Here is an 18525-nt window from a genome sequence, read left to right on the forward strand (position 1 = left end):
TATTATGTTAGCTATCAATATACACTTAACTACTGATATATAAATGTATCATTGCCTTCGAAAACACTTTCAGAAATTGCAGTCCTTAAACAATAAAACTTCTAAATTTAAATACATCTGTAAAGCAACTGACACTGACTTAAGTTGTCTTGCAGGGTGTGTTCATGGTGCTGGGAATAGGACTCACTACAAGTCTCTTCGTCTTCATTTTTGCTACAATTATTCACCTTGTCTTACCCTTTTTGATTTCTTTCCGTGGACAAAGCAACCACGGAGGAAGTTGAATGTATCTTCTATCCCTGGTTCGCGAATTTTGCATAATATATATATATATATATATATATATATATATATATATATATATATATATATATATATATATGTGTGTGTGTGTGTGTGTGTGTGTGTGTGTGTGTGTGTAAATCTGTCGTGCCGTATAGCTAAACTTGGTCAATTAGCAAGAAATCTTTTAAAATTAAGTCCTTTCTAAAATTTTCTCTTATATGTTTAAAGATTTTTTCATTATTGTTAATGTAAAAAACTAATAATTTTGTACCAAGAGAGCCTTAGAAAACTTACCTGGCCTTATTATAACAAGTGTAATTTAATTTAGCCTAATCCAACTAAATACATTTTAGATAAGGTTACAATAATTTATTAATAAACAAACACAATGAAATATATTTTTTTCGTTAGGTTCAGAATGATTTTTGCGAAATTGTTGCTTACACAAATTTTCGCTTGCCTTATTCAGCAAGAAGAGCTTTGCTATTTAAGCCAAAATCGCAAGTTATACCTATTCTGCACGACTTATACATGTATGTAAATATTGACTGTTTAAGTGGCCACTAATGAGGACAGGAGTACACAGGTTGAAGATAGATAAGTCACAGAGAGTCCAATAAGTAGAATAACATGGACGAGGTAGTGAAGTCAGCCTTCATAAATAGTTCTTCAAATAGGCATAAGATGACCCTCAGGGTTAGGTAGAAGAAAATCTAACGAGTAGCAAATTAAGAGGAGGGCCAGGAGCTAACATTAAACTCCTGAAACCATAAATACACAGACACACACACACACTGACGAGCGGGGTCCCACAGGGGTCGGTCCTAGGACCAGTGCTATTTTTGGTATATGTGAACGACATGATGGAAGGGTTAGACTCAGAAGTGTCCCTGTTTGCAGATGATGTAAAGTTAATGAGGAGAATTAAATCAGAGGAGGCCCAGGTAGGACTTCAAAGAGACCTGGACAGACTGGACACCTGGTCCAGCAAATGGCTTCTCGAATTTAATTCCGCCAAATGCAAAGTCATGAAGATAGGGGAAGGGCACAGAAGACCACAGACAGAGTATAGGCTAGGTGGCCAAAGACTGCAAACCTCACTCAAGGAGAAAGATCTTGGGGTGAGTATAACACCGAGCATGTCTCCGGAAGCACACATCAATCAGATAACTGCTGCAGCATATGGGCGCCTGGCAAACCTGAGAACAGCATTCCGATACCTTAGTAAGGAATCGTTCAAGACACTGTACACCGTGTATGTCAGGCCCATACTGGAGTATGCAGCACCTGTTTGGAACCCGCACTTGATAAAGCACGTCAAGAAACTAGAGAAAGTACAAAGGTTTGCAACACGGTTAGTTCCAGAGCTATGGGGAATGTCCTATGAAGAAAGATTAAGGGAAATCGGCCTGACGACACTGGAGGACAGGAGGGTCAGGGGAGACATGATAACGACATATAAAATACTGCGTGGAATAGACAAGGTGGACAAAGACAGGATGTTCCAGGGAGGGGACACAGAAACAAGAGGCCACAATTGGAAGTTGAAGACACAAATGAGTCAGAGAGATATTAGGAAGTATTTCTTCAGTCATAGAGTTGTCAGGCAGTGGAATAGCCTAGAAAATGACGTAGTGGAGGCAGGAACCATACACAGTTTTAAGACGAGGTTTGATAAAGCCCATGGAGCGGGGAGAGAGAGGGCCCAGTAGCAACCGGTGAAGAGGCGGGGCCAGGAGCTAAGACTCGACACCTGCAACCACAAATAGGTGAGTACAAATAGGTGAGTACACACACACACACACATACACATGCTCTCACAGGTGCGCAGGTATTGTGCGCTGGTGTTTAGCCAATATATATTGCAGGCAGGGAGTCTGAAGTAGCAGTTAGTCCATCACTCGAGAATCCAACTATCAGGTCTTGTCCAGTACTCAACATCTACCATTCCTGGACGGCAGCTGTGTGCAGTGCAGCCACTACTCTGTAAGATATTGCAATATCCACTGATTCAGACTTCCCATTCCATACTTCTCCACCTGATAACACTCTGCATGTTCAATTTAAGAACTTGCACACTTTGACTTCATGTTACATTTTGTCATTTTCTTAATCAGAGAAGAGTTGTACACACACACACACACACACACACACACACACACACACACACACACACACACACACACACACACACACACACACACACACACATATATATATATATATATATATATATATATATAGTGTATAAATAACAAAAAGGCACAATACCGTGACTGGAACGATACACAAATAACCCGCACATAAAAGAGAGAAGCTTACGACGACGTCGTAAGCTTCTCTCTTTTATGTGCGGGTTATTTGTATATATATAGTGTGTGTGTTTTATATGTATCAGATGGCATAATATGAACAGTAACTAGAACTTTGACTTCCAGTTGATAGCGTTTGAGTTTCTCCATAAACACTCTTGATCGGGGCCCCAGTTACAGTAGTACCCATCACAAACTTCTCCTGTATTGCTGTTAGCGACACTTTAAATTCTCTGTGGTAGTGGCTTAAGTGACTGGCAGATGACCTGAGATCCGCAAGATCACAGGTTCAAATACTTTATTTTAGAAGATTACTTTCATTGGATTATTAACCCGGCATAAACAGAATAATGTATAATGACACTTAACAATCGGCTAAACGAGTAAGGTTAGTGCAACACTCCAGGTTATTGTATCCATTCCTTTAAAACTAATTATGTAACGGTTGACTGCTGAAGAGGTATTTCAATCAGATTTATGCAAAACGGATAAACTGTTATATATGGAGGTGATGGTGGTCGGTTTTGTATCACGCGTCGCCCGTAGATCTCTTAGCAAGACATGTTGAAAAATATTGAACGAAATTTATTATTCTGTGTCCGATGTTTAATTTTGAGAATGGATTAAGTTATTAATTTTGATTATAGTACAGATAACACAAATATGTAATTCTTGAACTATCTTTTCGTTATGAAGTTGTCGTAAAATGAGTCTCTAAAACACTTTTTTCTGTCTGTAGCCTTTGACATTGATTCGTGATCTCGCAAGTGTCATTACCCATATTGTAACATCGTACAACTGTTCCTCAACACAGTGTTCATTTATCTTATTTATGCACCATGTGTATTACTTAGGTTTAAGAACTACTCGCTGAAATAACCACTTATTGCGATATTTCAAATCTTACTCACAAACTGGATATGAAACGTGTATGACATTTCAGTCTGTCTTGAACCATTCATAACTCGCGACATGATAATGGCACAACATGGACCGGAGCGTCGTCTTTCATATCCAGTTTGTGGGTAAGTTGTGAATTATTCGAACCATTGTGTTGTGACTTTTACTCTTGGTAACAACATCATAATTAATATTCCACGCCACTCGGCTCGACAGTCAGCGAAGAGAATGTAGAACAAGATTTGTAATCATTTCAGTAATACAACAAACAGCATTTATTGAAATCTCGAGTTTTGTAGTTTGAGCAATATGAATTTAATTTTGCCCAGAATTATGGAGAGACAGCGGCTAATAAGGTCTACTGACTTAATGGACCGTGCCAGGTTCGTCAGGATGTGGGTGAGTGGGAAAACAACACGAGCCATCGCACGAGAAACAGGCAGCAGCATCACAACAGTGAGCAGGTGGATACGCAGGTGGAAGTCAGAAGGCAACGTGAATGCAAGACCTCGCAGTGGCAGACCCAGGAATAGCAAATTACGAAAAATTAAAGACCTTAACAAACTAATTACTTCTGGGAAAAGTCCTGATGTGTATTCACTGACATCACCGGAGACAAACTCTCCTCTGGTTTCTTACTGTGATTCGATGTCATTTTCTAACTATTCTACTCCTTTAGGCTTGATTTTCAACCAATATTCAACTCTACAAGAAATTTTACACAAATATTATTTAGGAAGTAATTATATAATGGATGCAGAACAGAATTTTACTTATGATTGTTTTGAATATTAATGTTTCTATGTCTCTCAAAATTTACCTGACATCCATTACGACTGAGTGCAATACAAAATTGTGAAGCTAAAATTAAAAAAATGAATAGCCGAGGGATTTATATTAAAGCCGCTCATAATCCTGTACAAAGTGGCTCTGAAAGTAGTGACTAGCACTGTTGTCTTGGTAACTAAGAAATTACACTGCCCGATCTAAGCTTAATGAATACAACTAAACCTTCCATTTCCTAACCTGTCTGAAATAAAACGTCTAGATACGTTCGAAAGCCTGACAGTGTTGAATTCAGCGCCAGGCCAGAGACTCTTGATACCCTCCTCACACAACGGAGACTGTGGTGTCTGTCGATCTTCCAATGGCTCCGTTAAGAGTATCCCTACAATGTATGAGATTTTCTGTTATACTGCACTCATTGTATAAACTTAAAATATTTCAGCAAATTTTAATATTTTTGTCAAATCGGCATCATATTCTGCCTCTTTGTAATTCAGAAAATGAAAATAATAAACGTTTAAGCATTATGTCGTCTGTTCATACTTCTCACCTTACCAGATAGTAAGATTTTTCTGTTTTATGAAACAATGGTAATTATATACAATTACGAAGTTCTGAGACTTAATGGACAGTAATTCTGAGATTAGGGTATGTAGCCACAACGTCTGTCATGTATCACCACGACACAACTCGTCCCTGCTACTCCAACACTCCGTCTCTCTTTGATCATTTCTGGAAATCATATTGCTGGAATCGTACTTGTTATATCCAGAATCCAAGTCTTTCTAAGCTGATTTTTTTTTAAATTCCCGCAAAGATGTTTTATTCTTATATATAGTTTTTTATAATTTAGTTAATATGTAAAAAAATGTAATTGTTGCATAAAATCGGCTAGCATTTACAAAGGGTTTTTAGTCAAGAGAATCTTAAATATAACCACAGCATGTAATAGGAAAAACAGTGATATAATTTTTCTCTTCTATATTTCCAGTTTGGAGTTGGATGGGAGATGACGCAGCCATTGACATCTCTCTTCTTATTCTTATTTCTCTCTGTCTTGATGACTTTCGCAAGTTTGCTTTCCCCTATTAGTGAGTAAAAAAATTGTCATATTTTCTTTGACACTAAACTCTATGTAACGAATGAACTATAAAGTTAGAGTTAGTTATCACAGTCGCTGCTTGCAGATCAATCACTGGAAGATTACATAGAGTAGAGAATGAAGTGATATGCCATAGAATGATGCGAAAAAGAATGAATCTGAAAATAAATTAGTGAAAAAAGATGTAAGTATGTATTATTTAATTCTTAAGTGATAAACACATGCGTTATTCAGTACAAGACGCGGTAGAGGCTTGAACCTCCGTCTGCTGAACGTGAGCGCAAGACATACGCGCTTCCTATTTGTACTCACTTATATTGAAGTGGGGAGTCGAACAAGGTATGTAAGACTGGTCAGACTGTAAGAAGTATGAAAGTTAATGTATTTAGATACTTTGGTGTGGAAGAATAGGCAGATGGATCTATTAGAGATGAGGAGTATCAAAAAAAATATACAAATAGATAAAATTACAGGAGTGACAGAGTCTACGGAAGGAAAAAGTTATTGACTGATTGCAGCGCAAGGAATGGTGAAGGTTTGATCCTCTGTGTTCCACCGTCAACCACCAGGATGAGGGAAGAATCAATATCGGTACAGAAATTTTGGTCATGGAGAGAGAGAGTGAAGCACGTTAAATGGATAAAAGGAAGTGTAGGGGACGTCCGAGAAAGGTTTGGAAGGAAGTCGTGAAGGAGATTTTCAGAGAAAGGATTGTACATCCAGCAGGGATCTGACAGTAGGAGTGAAATAAATGGAATTTGGATTTTGACATCCTGTTAATATGATAATCGTAACATAAGTGAAGGTATTCATGGAAAGCTGCTAGCAGCAGTTGAGCTTTCCAAGTGGGGTGGCGAGTGTTGCGGCTAGTATTGTCATTAATAAATTATACTCGTGTCCTTTTTTAAGCATAACTAGAAAGTGAACATTTGTGCACGGTTCGTGTTTTTCTGATGCCTATAACTGTACATTTTAAACAGACCAGCGCCAGACTCTGAGGTTAGCTAACGATGCCGTAGAGGCTGTCATGTCAGAGGCAATTCAGAGTGGCTCCTCAGTCCTGCTCTTCACAGATGGTAACATCTCTGCTTCTGATGTCTTCAGGGTATGAGATACCTCTCATAAAAAAATTCCATATGGCCTCATATCATGCTACATTAAGATTCTTTGACATAAAGGGTTGTGACCATTTTATTCAAACTTAGCAGCAAATTGAAAACTCTTTTGCTGTTATTTAAATTACTGATTCACAGAAGTATATTGCAAAAATTTGCTGCTACATTTATTTGCAGAAAGTGAGTGAGAGAGGAAGGAAAGAGATTATTTTATGAACATTGCATCGTAATTTATTTATTTATTTTTGAAAAGGTGAAGAAGCAGCTGTGGTCTTCGTGGGGAGTGGCAGTGTTCGAGGTGACAGGGAACGACCACAACGCTAACGTGACGCAGGCGAAGATCTGCGAGGTGGTCGAGCAAGCACGTCAGGTACGTCACTCTCATGTTACTGCTGAGGTGGGAACATGGCTTTCAAGACCATAATAACGTGACTGGAACAATACACAAATACCCTGCACATAGGAGAGATAAACTTACTGTGTAAATGGTCCAACTTGGATCGAAAAGTAGTCGTAAGCTTGTGTCTGATATTTGAGGATTATTGGTGTATAGGTTTCAAATTACTTCTGAACCGGTTACGTCCTTTTCCTCTTAACGTTAACAGCTGCGACAGGTGTCATGGCGCTTGACAGTGATAGTTGTCAGTGACGACGCAGCCTTCCTCGCCGCCTTTGCTGAGTGTTCCCTCAAGGGCCGCCTCCTGGTGTGGTCGACGAGGCTCCTCGCCCTCACTCGCCTGCCCCTCCTACAGCTGCACCAACTCCACACGCTGCTGTCCACTAGGAACGCTCTATTGCTCATTGTGAATGAGTACTCGGAAACATTAAGGTATCTGTGATCGAGACAAGTAAATAATTACATGTATATTATATTATGTATTCGGTTTCTTATATGAATATATAACTAAACAGTTTATATAATTAGATATTCCCCAGCGTCTTATGAGTCTTCCTTCACACAATGTTGTTGCATTAAATTAATCAACTCTACGGCTTTAGAAATCTTTTCTTCCCTAGGTGCAACGTATACATATTCTTGACATACACGACCCTTTTCTTACCTAGGTGCAACAAGTACATGTTCTTGCCATATACGGCCCTTTTCTTCCCTAGGTGCAACATGTACATATTCTTACCATATACGGGCCAGGGTAGCCAGCCACTACGGGTTGCCTGGTGGACTCCACATCACGGCCTTACTCTTACCTTAAATCTTCCGCTCTTCCCTGACAAGTTCTTCAAGTGTGTCAGATATATTACCAAGTATCATATCAATCATTAAAGCAGCAATGTACTTAGACATTATTATGGAGGAAACTTTGATGCGATACAAATTCATTGAGAGAGCTTTTGGTATATACGCAACTAATCACATGAGATTATCTATATGACTATGTTTTGCCTAAAGATTTCTTTTAATATTTTTAAGACTAAAAATAAGGCTCCTGAAATATATTTACTATATTCAGACCAAATGAAAGCGAAATTCAACTGCATTAGTTTGTTTAAAACTATCTGTGGTGTGTCAGGTTTTTACAGTCTCCAAGGCTCGTAGTTGCAGTGGTTCCCATGGAAGTTCACAATGCTCTGTTGACCGTAGATCCCACAGCTCCTGAAGGCCAGAGAATCACCTACATTGGACACATAGACAAGACGGTGAAATACCTTGGAAGTGGCCTTAATTTTACGTAAGTTGAAAAAAAATTAAATTTTTTTCATGAAATGTAGCCATTGACTTTTTTCTTAAATTTTGCTTGAGTAAATGAGTTGTCCTCTAATTTACATGAAAACTACTGGTATACAATTAGTCTGAGGAGCACACGGCATGGCCCAAATTCAAAGATTTTACAAAATGCATAATGCATTCCCCGACCCAGGTACCGTAACTCTCCCAGTAGCAAGGAGCACCTTGGTAACTGTGTTACTACCCAAGGTATTGTAACTCTTCCAGAAGCAAGGAGCACCTTGGTGACTGTTACTACCCAAGGTATTGTAACTCTTCCAGTAGCAAGGAGCACCTTGGTGACTGTTATTACCCAAGGTATTGTAACTCTTCCAGTAGCAAGGAGCACCTTGGTGACTGTTACTACCCAAGGTATTGTAACTCTTCCAGTAGCAAGGAGCACCTTGGTGACTGTTATTACCCAAGGTATTGTAACTCTTCCAGAAGCAAGGAGCACCTTGGTGACTGTTATTACCCAAGGTATTGTAACTCTTCCAGAAGCAAGGAGCACCTTGGTGACTGTTACTACCCAAGGTATTGTAACTCTTCCAGAAGCAAGGAGCACCTTGGTGACTGTGTTACTACCCAAGGTATTGTAACTCTCCCAGTAGCAAGGAGCACCTTGGTGACTGTGTTACTACCCAAGGTATTGTAACTCTTCCAGAAGCAAGGAGCACCTTGGTGACTGTTATTACCCAAGGTATTGTAACTCTTCCAGAAGCAAGGAGCACCTTGGTGACTGTTATTACCCAAGGTATTGTAACTCTTCCAGTAGCAAGGAGCACCTTGGTGACTGTTACTACCCAAGGTATTGTAACTCTTCCAGAAGCAAGGAGCACCTTGGTGACTGTTATTACCCAAGGTATTGTAACTCTTCCAGTAGCAAGGAGCACCTTGGTGACTGTTATTACCCAAGGTATTGTAACTCTTCCAGAAGCAAGGAGCACCTTGGTGACTGTTACTACCCAAGGTATTGTAACTCTTCCAGAAGCAAGGAGCACCTTGGTGACTGTGTTACTACCCAAGGTATTGTAACTCTCCCAGTAGCAAGGAGCACCTTGGTGACTGTGTTACTACCCAAGGTATTGTAACTCTTCCAGTAGCAAGGAGCACCTTGGTGATTGTGTTACCACCCAAGGTATTGTAACTCTTCCAGTAGCAAGGAGCACCTTGGTGACTTACTACCCAAGGTATTGTAACTCTCCCAGTAGCAAGGAGCACCTTGGTGACTGTGTTACTACCCAAGGTATTGTAACTCTTCCAGTAGCAAGGAGCACCTTGGTGATTTTGTTACTACCCAAGGTATTGTAACTCTTCCAGTAGCAAGGAGCACCTTGGTGACTGTGTTACTACCCAAGGTATTGTAACTTCCAGTAGCAAGGAGCACCTTGGTGACTGTGTTACTACCCAAGGTATTGTAACTCTCCCAGTAGCAACGAGCACCTTGGTCACTGTGTTACTACCCAAGGTATTGTAACTCTTCCAGTAGCAAGGAGCACCTATGTGACTGTTACTACCCAAGGTATTGTAACTCTTCCAGTAGCAAGGAGCACCTTGGTGACTGTGTTACTACCCAAGTTATTGTAACTCTTCCAGTAGCAAGGAGCACCTTGGTGACTGTGTTACTACCCAAGGTATTGTAACTCTCCCAGTAGCAAGGAGCACCTTGGTCACTGTGTTACTACCCAAGGTATTGTAACTCTTCCAGTAGCAAGGAGCACCTTGGTCACTATGTTACTACCCAAGGTATTGTAACTCTCCCAGTAGCAAGGAGCACCTTGGTGACTGTGTTACTACCCAAGGTATTGTAACTCTTCCAGTAGCAAGGAGCACCTTGGTGACTGTGTTACTACCCAAGGTATTGTAACTCTTCCAGAAGCAAGGAGCACCTTGGTGACTGTGTTACTACCCAAGGTATTGTAACTCTTCCAGAAGCAAGGAGCACCTTGGTGACTGTGTTACTACCCAAGGTATTGTAACTCTTCCAGTAGCAAGGAGCACCTTCGTGACTGTGTTACTACCCAAGGTATTGTAACTCTTCCAGTAGCAAGGAGCACCTTGGTGACTGTGTTACTACCCAAGGTATTGTAACTCTTCCAGTAGCAAGGGGCACCTTGGTGACTGTGTTACTACCCAAGGTATTGTAACTCTTCCAGTAGCAAGGAGCACCTTGGTGACTGTGTTACTACCCAAGGTATTGTAACTCTTCCAGTAGCAAGGAGCACCTTGGTGACTGAGTTACTACCCAAGGTATTGTAACTCTCCCAGTAGCAAGGAGCACCTTGGTGACTGTGTTACTACCCAAGGTATTGTAACTCTCCCAGTAGCAAGGAGCACCTTGGTGACTGTGTTACTACCCAAGGTATTGTAGCTCTTCCAGTAGCAAGGAGCACCTTGGTGATTTTGTTACTACCCAAGGTATTGTAACTCTTCCAGTAGCAAGGAGCACCTTGGTGACTGTGTTACTACCCAAGGTATTGTAACTCTTCCAGTAGCAAGGAGCACCTTGGTAACTGTGTTACTACACAAGGTATTGTAACTCTTCCAGTAGCAAGGAGCACCTTGGTGACTGTGTTACTACCAAGGTATTGTAACTCTTCCAGTAGCAAGGAGCACCTTGGTGACTGTGTTACTACCCAAGGTATTGTAACTCTTCCAGTAGCAAGGAGCACCTTGGTGACTGTGTTACTACCCAAGGTATTGTAACTCTCCCAGTAGCAAGGAGCACCTTGGTCACTGTGTTACTACCCAAGGTATTGTAACTCTTCCAGTAGCAAGGAGCACCTTGGTGACTGTGTTACTACCCAAGGTATTGTAACTCTCCCAGTAGCAAGGAGCACCTTGGTGACTGTGTTACTACCCAAGGTATTGTAACTCTTCCAGTAGCAAGGAGCACCTTGGTGACTGTGTTACTACCCAAGGTATTGTAACTCTTCCAGAAGCAAGGAGCACCTTGGTGACTGTGTTACTACCCAAGGTATTGTAACTCTTCCAGAAGCAAGGAGCACCTTGGTGACTGTGTTACTACCCAAGGTATTGTAACTCTTCCAGTAGCAAGGAGCACCTTGGTAACTGTGTTACTACACAAGGTATTGTAACTCTTCCAGTAGCAAGGAGCACCTTGGTGACTGTGTTACTACCAAGGTATTGTAACTCTTCCAGTAGCAAGGAGCACCTTGGTGACTGTGTTACTACCCAAGGTATTGTAACTCTTCCAGTAGCAAGGAGCACCTTGGTGACTGTGTTACTACCCAAGGTATTGTAACTCTTCCAGTAGCAAGGAGCACCTTGGTGACTGTGTTACTACCCAAGGTATTGTAACTCTTCCAGTAGCAAGGAGCACCTTGGTGACTGTGTTACTACCCAAGGTATTGTAACTCTTCCAGTAGCAAGGAGCACCTTGGTGACTGTGTTACTACCCAAGTTATTGTAACTCTTCCAGTAGCAAGGAGCACCTTGGTGACTGTGTTACTACCCAAAGTATTGTAACTCTTCCAGTAGCAAGGAGCACCTTGGTGACTGTGTTACTACCCAAGGTATTGTAACTCTTCCAGTAGCAAGGAGCACCTTGGTGACTGTGTTACTACCCAAGTTATTGTAACTCTTCCAGTAGCAAGGAGCACCTTGGTGACTGTGTTACTACCCAAAGTATTGTAACTCTTCCAGTAGCAAGGAGCACCCTGGTGACTGTTACTACCCAAGGTATTGTAACTCTTCCAGTAGCAAGGAGCACCTTGGTGACTGTGTTACTACCCAAGGTATTGTAACTCTTCCAGTAGCAAGGAGCACCTTGGTGACTGTGTTACTACCTAATACATTCTTAATCTTATTGTAGTGCTTAACTATTTGGCTGTTTTTCTGATAATATGAAGCGAATCATCCCTCAAGTTGGCGGCGATTCCTTTTAAGAGCTGCGATTCCTTTTAAGAGCGGCGTTCCTTTTAAGAGCGGCGTTCCTTTTAAGAGCGGCGTTCCTTTTAAGAGCGGCGTTCCTTTTAAGAGCGGCGTTCCTTTTAAGAGCGGCGTTCCTTTTAAGAGCGGCGATTCCTTTGAAGAGCGGCTTTCCTTTGAGGAGCGGCGTTCCTTTTAAGAGCGGCGATTCCTTTTAAGAGCGGCGTTCCTTTGAAGAGCGGCGATTCCTTTTAAGAGCGGCGTTCCTTTTAAGAGCGGCGATTCCTTTTAAGAGCGGCGTTCCTTTTAAGAGCGGCGATTCCTTTTAAGAGCGGCGATTCCTTTTAAGAGCGGCGTTCCTTTTAAGAGCGGCGTTCCTTTTAAGAGCGGCGATTCCTTTTAAGAGCGGCTTTCCTTTTAAGAGCGGCGTTCCTTTTAAGAGCGGCGATTCCTTTTAAGAGCGGCGTTCGTTTTAAGAGCGGCGATTCCTTTTAAGAGCGGCGATTCCTTTTAAGAGCGGCGTTCCTTTTAAGAGCGGCGTTCCTTTTAAGAGCGGCGTTCCTTTTAAGAGCGGCGATTCCTTTTAAGAGCGGCGTTCCTTTGAAGAGCGGCGTTCCTTTTAAGAGCGGCGATTCCTTTTAAGAGCGGCGATTCCTTTTAAGAGCGGCGATTCCTTTTAAGAGCGGCGTTCCTTTTAAGAGCGGCGTTCCTTTTAAGAGCGGCGATTCCTTTTAATAGCGGCGATTCCTTTTAAGAGCGGCGTTCCTTTTAAGAGCGGCGTTCCTTTTAAGAGCGGCGTTCCTTTTAAGAGCGGCGTTCCTTTTAAGAGCGGCGATTCCTTTTAAGAGCGGCGATTCCTTTTAAGAGCGGCGATTCCTTTTAAGAGCGGCGATTCCTTTTAAGAGCGGCGATTCCTTTTAAGAGCGGCGTTCCTTTTAAGAGCGGCGTTCCTTTTAAGAGCGGCTTTCCTTTTAAGAGTGGCGTTCCTTTTAAGAGCCAAATAAGCTATATGCAAATATTGTCAACCAGATATTATTTTGTGACTGATGGCTACATATGTAATAAATCTAACATAGTATGCAATCTCTTGAGGACAGAATTTTTTCCCTCATAATTTCTAACTGATAAAGAGGCTATATTCATATTTTTTTCCGGAAAATGGGAAACTGTAATGTACATGGCTGCAGACAGCAGTCACAATCAAATGATACGCTTATTTCACAGACACTCTTACGTGGTACCTGCTGACATGGGCTTCGGCGCCAAGGCAAGTGATGGCTCTTGGTCGGGCATGATTGGCATGGTACACAGGGAGGTGAGTCTTCCGAAATCTTAAGAAAATAACGTGGTAATATTATAATTTTTAATAAAGAACGCGAATCTTATTTTGCAAATAATTCTAACAGTTTGCTAATATCAATAGTTAACGGAAGTTATTTTGCGTTATTATATAAGATAAATAACACAATAATCATTTTTGAGAATTGTTTGACTCCTTGAAGGAGGCAGATATCTCCATAGGTCCCTTCAGTCAAACGGCCACTCGAACTGAGGCAGTAGACTTCGCGTGGCCGCTGTGGATGGATAGCTCAGGAATCGTGGCTGCTCTTGGACGCCCCGAGGTTGATCCCTGGGGCTTCGTACTGCCCCTGAGGCCGCTTGTGTGGGTAGCTATCCTAACGGCGATGTTGGTGATGCCTTCTGTAATATACCTGTATTCCTTATACGTATCTACCACAATTTATGAAAGGAACAGCTGGATGTCACTTACCTATGGATTCATTCGCATTTTGTTGCAACAGGGTAAATATTGATTTTAAAAAATCATCAGCAACTGTGTTTTTTCGTACATATATTATACATACCTTATTTTTGTCTGTTATTACATGTTCGTTTCTAATTTTTGTCAAAAATTCTGATGAAACAAGAAAAAGTAGAGCTACGATTAAGTGCTTCGTTAACTTCATTTCAGACTTGGTGGAAATATAATGATACATATCCAGGCTAATGACAATACGAAAATTTCTCTTTTACCGTTAATATAAAAGTAAGGACGTTCATCCAGAGTAAATAAAAAATGAACATATATTAAATAAGAATATTTTTATGTTTAGTTAAAACAAATATAATGAATTGAACAAATATAATGAATTGATTTTAAACTGTAGCATGTAATTTAAAAATATTTAGACACGCATATTCATTGTAATATAGAACTCAAGCAACACAATGCTTAAAACTGAAAACAGTATTTGCTCCATACTCTTTAATTCTAGTCATTCACATTCTTATCGTCTCCTAAAAAGATTTCAGTGCACGTCCTGGCCTCTGGTGGAAGCGAATGTTGTTGGCTGTGTGGATGATGGTGACACTGGTGTTGACACGGAGCTACGCTGGTAACCTTATGGCTCTCCTGGCTGTGAGATACATCCCTCAGCCTTATCAGTCTCTCCAGGATGTGGTCGACGACCAGCAGTCTGTAATGATTTGGCAAAGCCAGTCAGTCAACACTGAGCAACTGCGTGTACGTAGCCTAAATATTTAGTATAAAAAATATTAGCAGGTTTCTCTCGGGATCGAAAGCAATAGTGAAAAAAATATAGAAAAATATAACAGACCGGGCCGCGGGGGCGTTGACCCCCGGAACTCTCTCCAGGTAAACTCCAGGTGACACACTAAGGGTTCTGGTACTCTGGCGGAAGACTTCTACCGGCATACCTTAAATTTCGTTAAAAATCAATGAATCTCCTCTTTTTCCTAATATAGTCATATGAACTTAATTTCTAAATCACCATGTGAAAAAAAAATCCCATTATTATCTCTCAACGTTGGTAGAACCAACACATCTTTTTTTTTTTTCAGGAAATTAAAGTTGGTATTCTGTATGAGGTCTCTAAGCTAGCAGATGAAGGACGGATACTGTACCGTAACTTAGAGGAATTTCCTAACCTCGCAGACACCGTAGTGAGGAAGGGCCATTATGTACTCTTTGGAATTGGCATTTTACTTAGGAACTTACAAGCCAGACTCTTCACTCGAACAGGTTACTGAACCCGACTAATTTATGTCATAATAACTAATATTTAGTAGTTTCTTTCCTAGTAAGATTTCCTAAAAATTTACACGATAGTAAAGGTTTGTTTATTAAGAACCATACACTTAATTCTCTTAAAAACTATTGACAGTGTCTGCAATTTCAGTCAATAACTTTAAAATTAATCTCTATTTGAAGACTGTCAATTTTTCTTTCGTTTAATAAGAATTTTAATTTTAAATCGTATTACAAATTTTAACACATTAATGCAGCTATTTCTCCTCCAGTAGGCTTTGATTAATATTCAGGTGTAAATTACAGGTCGCTGTGATTTTTACTCGTCTAGCGAAAGAATTCTTCCATTCGCGGCTTCCATTGTCAGCCAAAAAGATAATCCCATAGTTCCCGCAATGCAGAACAGGTAATACTCACACTCACACTCACACTCACACTCACACACACACACACACACACACACACACACACACACACACACACACACACACACACACACACACACACAATAAAAGCATAAAAAATCTAAGCCGTTTTGTTGTGTCAGTCATATCCTTAACAAATGCAGCGATGGAAAATAGCAAATTGTGTCCTGTGTAGTATATCAGGATTGCTCAACTTAGTATATACATCACCTTCAGAACGGAGGTGGACTTAGGACCTAACCATGTCACGTGAAGTTGGTATTATATTAGCTTTCCATGACAATTTTCGTTTACAAGTAAATTTTCTTCGAATTGTATCGTTCTCACTAATTAAATTGTGTTCGGTCTATCGATCCTTTGATAATTATAATTAGTACTAAAGCTCGATTAGTCTTCCACAGAATCTTGGCTCTGACAGAATCTGGGATATATGAGCGATGGTACAAGACGAACATCCCCAATTCAACTGTCTGTCTTCAGCCACCAAAGAAATATACCGTCCAGTCACCTCTGTCTTTAACGAATCTTTGGGTAAGATTTGTTGAGACTTAAGGGAATTAAGTGTCATTACATTTAATATAATTGTCTTCATGTGCAGTATATTTTTATTCCATTTTCAGGGGATGTTTCTGATACTGATTGGAGGAAGTGGTATTTGTGTACTGGTATTCGGCGCTGAGATACTAAGTGCTTGTGTTCCTCAGACTTGGGAGGGGTTCCCTATGTGCGGCACCACATCATCATAACGACTACTGACCTCTGCTCAAAAGCGGAGAGCATATATAAACACAATACTGCTGGAAACAATAGTGATAATTTTCTAAACTATGCCAGAAGTCTTAAATTCTGGAGACCTACATTACTAGGCCACTTGAACTTGTCTTAAAACTGACCCCTGTAGCACTGCACTCGTAAATTTCGTCCAGTCAGACACTTACTCCCCAACCATCAGTTTTCTTCTTTTATCGCTTACTTATTCGTTAATCCATTGCAGTACAATTCTTGCTCACAAACCAAACATCAGTCACCACAAACCAATGTAATTAACATGTCTTTTCTTCTCCTAAATGTATTCATAATTAACTTCTGTTTACTGATATTATTGTTGAATTGTGCTGGTGTCTGCTTACTAATTTTATTAACAATGTTGTGTTTGAAGGAGTTAACTCATTGTGTGTACTCACCAACACGTGCTTACCTATTTGCGTTTGAAAGGGTCGAGTATCAGCTCTTGACAAAGGAACTGATACTCGTGGTTCCTATTATACCTTTTATACCTATTCTTCACGCTTCACATCTTTGTTTTTTTCCATTTCCTGAGAGTAAATAATTCTTATTTTCTCTGACTCGTCTGAATTATAACTTAAAATTCTTGAATGATTTATATCCACCTTATTATGTCTTCTACGCATTATATATATATATATTTTTGTGACTGCGTACATGTGCTGCATATATGTATATGTGTCTGCGTGTGTATCTGTGTGCCTATGTGTGTACACACCTAGTTGTGTTTGCGAGGGTCGAGAATCAGCTCCTGGCTCGTGTGTGTGTGTGTGTGTGTGTGTATGTGTGTGTGTGTGTGAGAGAGAGAGAGAGAGAGAGAGAGAGAGAGAGAGAGAGAGAGAGAGAGAGAGAGAGAGAGAGAGAGAGAGAGTGTGTGTGTGTGTGTGTGTGCATGTCTGCCAGAACGTGAGTCTTGTCCTGTGAGTGTTACATCCATCTTTAATAACATCTACAAACTTAAACAACTGGAGGATGTCATGTCAAACTGCCCACTCGCACTTCTTTATCCTCGATACAACAGATCAATGGGTCATTGATTGTTGCTCAAGCGCCTCTCACCATCCATATAAAAATTGGAGCCGAGACTTCGTTTGGCTCATTCCTCACGTGGTCTTCACGCTGTTCATACCTGTGTCCCCTGACACTAGCAGCTCCCTCCACACTATTAACGTGAGTCACACACGCTGTATTGTCTAAAAAATTCACAGAAGTTTAGCTTTCGTTGAATTTGGCTCTGATTCAAGTCTACGGTTATACTAAACAGTGTTTATGATTTAAGATAAAAACACATATGCACAGCTCAAGGCATATTGAGAAATCGTTTAGTTGAGTAATTCCTTAACTGTTTCTTGCAATAACCCATAAATAGTGGCCGTACATAACTAATGAATACCCCATACCTTGTTCGTAAATAAAAATAAAATCCAGTATTAGTTAAAACAGTTTTTTCTCTATGTAAACACTATGGTTTTCGAGATGGGATCCTTCTAAACGTTGATTATAATAACCACTTCAATATGCTCAACTCAGTGTAGTGATCAAAATCTGCCCGATTTTTCCAAGATTTTCCTGAACACCCTTCAGTGGAGCCTCGATGCTTGCAAAGGGAACTTAACCTAAGAAATTAAAACTAACTACCACTTTGGAACAAACCCAGTGATCTCCCTTTACACAAGCACTGTATGACCCTTAAAGGTTTAGCGCTTCCCTATAAATACAGCACTGTCATTACTGTCAAAATTCACACCTAGAATTCAGTATGTTATCGGCTCGGTAGTCATCTTTATTTCGATATACAACATTTCATTAAGTTATTCCCGTTTTCATCGTTCTAAGTTACCCATGTTATTGAATTTTGTCAGCTCTTATTCTGGAAGTTTTATTGAAGGTAAAACTAGTATGGTGATCCTAACAAGTTTTAGGTAAGAGAAACTAATGCAGTGATAAACATGTTAAATAAACGTTTTGCCACAAGCGGAGAAATTAATTTTTAGCATAAGTATTAAACTTGAATAATTGGTATTACATTTTTGTTAATATTTATTCTTATTATTTTGGAATATACATTATACATCATAGGCGAAAAACTTCAAAACTTTCACACTGAGTTACATAACCATAGACAAACTGCCTAATTGTAAACAGTCTATA

The sequence above is a fragment of the Cherax quadricarinatus genome, chromosome 50, assembly GCF_038502225.1.
Source record: "Cherax quadricarinatus isolate ZL_2023a chromosome 50, ASM3850222v1, whole genome shotgun sequence".
Lineage (NCBI taxonomy): Eukaryota > Metazoa > Arthropoda > Malacostraca > Decapoda > Parastacidae > Cherax > Cherax quadricarinatus.